The sequence below is a fragment of the Acomys russatus genome, chromosome 22, assembly GCF_903995435.1.
Source record: "Acomys russatus chromosome 22, mAcoRus1.1, whole genome shotgun sequence".
Classification (NCBI taxonomy): domain Eukaryota; kingdom Metazoa; phylum Chordata; class Mammalia; order Rodentia; family Muridae; genus Acomys; species Acomys russatus.
Genome location: NC_067158.1, coordinates 31,390,610 through 31,393,676, shown reverse-complemented (window position 1 = coordinate 31,393,676; position 3,067 = coordinate 31,390,610). Strand labels below are relative to the sequence as shown.

General features: G+C 40.5%; 1 pseudogene; it reads right to left on the bottom strand.

Annotated features, from left to right (window-relative positions):
- Window positions 1-609: 609 nt before the first annotated feature.
- LOC127205729 (vomeronasal type-1 receptor 4-like) lies at window positions 610-1,544 on the bottom strand (annotated as a pseudogene).
- Between the last annotated feature and the right edge of the window lie 1,523 nt (window positions 1,545-3,067).

Below are 3,067 nucleotides of genomic sequence, written 5' to 3'. Positions count from 1 at the left end.
CTTGGAATGTACCCAGAAGATGCTCCAGCACACAACAAGAAACTTTGCTCAACCATGCTCCTAGCAGCCTTATTCATAATAGCCAGAACATGGAAACAGCCTAAGTATTCCTCAGTAGAAGAATGGATAAAGAAACTGTGGTACATATGTTAATTTTTAAATGGAATTTTCATTTGAAAATTTCATTTCTGAAAAAAAATTCACAAGTTAATAGTTTGCAGAAACTGCTAATGAGGTGGTCTCTACCACAAGGCCATGGTATTCTTTGTCTCCATAAGGACAAAAATGTGGCTCAGCATCCATTTTGAAAGGCAGAATCCTCCTTGGTTTGTTATTAAAATAGTGATAGTGATGACATCATATAAAAAAGTACATTAATTTTATCCACATCATAGAAACAAGATTCTTTTTTTTTTTTTTTTTTGAAAGATCACAACCCTTGACTTTAAAGTGTCATAGTGACAGAGCCATAGTGATAAAAACAACTTGGCACTAGCATTAACACAAATAGTCAGATTAGTACACGGAACTTAACAGAGGCCAAGGACATAAGTTGACATGTTGAGGATGATGGTGAATAAAAAACTAGACATTGCTAAAATACATTGTTTACATACTTAAAATAATAGAGTTATTTCTTCTCCAGACAAAATGGAGTCTGGGCACAAAGCAGTAATGATTCATAAGAATAAAGGGTCCAAAAGAGGGATAACACAGAGAGGTGGGGTGATCCATGGTCAGCCACCAATTGTGATTATACAAAAAAGCAATGCACCCTTTTAAGATGGAGGAGAGAGTATCAAAAGCCAGAAAGGTGGACACCAGGATCATGATACTTTGGGTGGCTCTGGACTCAGGGGAGGCTTGGCTGGAACCACGAGAGCTGTGGATATGTTGAACTCTCTGCTTGTGTCTGTACAGAATGACAACCATGGAGCCACTGGACCAGATGAAGAGCATCGAAAAGACTACTTCAGGGCACACCACCAAGACTGCATAGAGCGAGTCACTGATGTCATTACTCCCTATAAGGGAACAGTATCCAAAATCTAGTTTTCTGGTCATATTTTTGCTGTTTTTGGATAAATGGGTACACAAAGATAATGAAATTTATCAACATATACAAGACCCAAAGGAGGGAAATGGAGCAGCCAATGTACTTGGCAGCTCTGACTTTATGATGCTTCTAACAGGATACTCTGGGGCTGATGGTCATGGCCTGGAAGGCACTCAGAAGTCAGGTAGTGCCAATGGACACAGTCCGGCCAAATGTTTGAATGTGTATTAGGAGCCTGCATCCAAAATCATTCAAGAACTGCATCCACCCAAAAGCTGCCATTGTGTGGGGGCACCCCTGAGGAGAGAATGACCAAGGCATTGGCCGCCATTATGTGCATGAGAATCAAGTCTGTGGGCTTTAATGTGCAGTTTCTGAGGTAAAGCACTAGATAGTAGAACAGAAGAGAGACATTACCCAGAACTCCAACTGTGATTTGCGACAAGAAAATGATTCTGACCGTCAGATTCCAGAAGTCCATCTTGTGATTTGGCCAAAGGTATTCCTCTGGCCAAATGAATGAGGCCAAAAGTTTGCAGCTTGAGTGGAGGAGGAAGTCTTTTAATCCATGGAGTTACTGAAAGACTGAAACAAAGGATCCCATAAGCTCAGGTGTTCAAGGTCTTCCTAGACCACACAAAAAGGCCTCATCCCCAAAATATTGACATGAATTGTTAGTTTCCATGTATGTCACTTTGAGATTTCTTAGTGCTGTAGAATGCAAATATTTATGAAAGGGGAGCTACCTGCTTTTTAAAAAAATATTTTATTAATTTTCATATTACATCACAATTGTTATCCCATTGCTTCTATCCTCTCATTCCTCCCTCCCCCCCCCCATTTTCCCCTTACTCCCCTCCCCTATGACTGTAACCTAGGGGAATCTCCTCCTCCTGTATATGCTCATCGGGAGCTACCTGCTTTTATACAAAATGCTTAATTCTGGGTGATGTGATGATGATGATGATGATGATGATGATGATGATGATGACGACGACCTGTGAGAGCCAAGGAATGTGACTGTCCAATACAAACAAATGTAAGTTTCCTTGAGTATAATGATATTTGATTAGTCACAAAGTAAATACATCAATTATTACTGCATAGTCACCACTACGATTAAAATATAAATATTTGGATATTTATAATACCAATTAGGATATGACCGTGGTCTTGACAGGAAAAAGGTTTCTCAATTTTGTCTCATCTGAGGCCATCTTTTGTTCAGCCTGAAAATTACTTGTCCTCTTTTTAATTGTTTCATCAGATGTCATATGGTTAAGTACCCCAATACCTGTCTAGAAGCTGGGGGTTAACATCCTCCAGCTAACTGCATGATTTGAGCTTCAGGTAAAATGCTTGTTTGGATTATTCACCCCTTTCCACTGCTAGGTAAGATGTAGTTTTTCTGGGTTACTTCCCTTTAAAAGTATCCTGTAAAATGCTTTCATGAATGCTTTGTGAGAAGTGATTCTCTTCGGGCAGTTGCTTAATACAGATATTCTCTCTCTCTCTGTCTCTCTGTCTCTCTGTCTCTCTGTCTCTGTCTCTCTGTCTCTCTGTCTCTGCCTGTCTGTCTGTCTGTCTGTCTGTCTGTCTCTCTCTCTCTCTCTCTCTCTCTCTCTCTCTCTCTCTCTCTCTCTCTCCCTCCCTCCCTCCCTCCCTTCCTCCCTCCCTCCCTCCCTCTTTGGGGTTTTTGAGACAGGGTTTCTCTGTGTAGCCTTGACTGTCCTGGACTCGCTTTGTAGACCAGGTTAACCTCGAACTAACAGTGAGCCGCCTGCCTCTGCCTCCCAGATCCTGGGATTAAAGGCGTGCGCCACCACGCCCACCTTTTACCACAGATCTTTAAAGTACTTGCCTCTGTGTTTACAAATATTGCGGCCTAGGACATAAGAAGTATATATAAGGTAATAAGTAATAAAGTTTTCTAGATTGCATCAAATAAAGTACTTTTCTTTTTTTTTTAAAGATCTTTTAAAAAGGAGAAGACCTTAATTTTAATCTCTT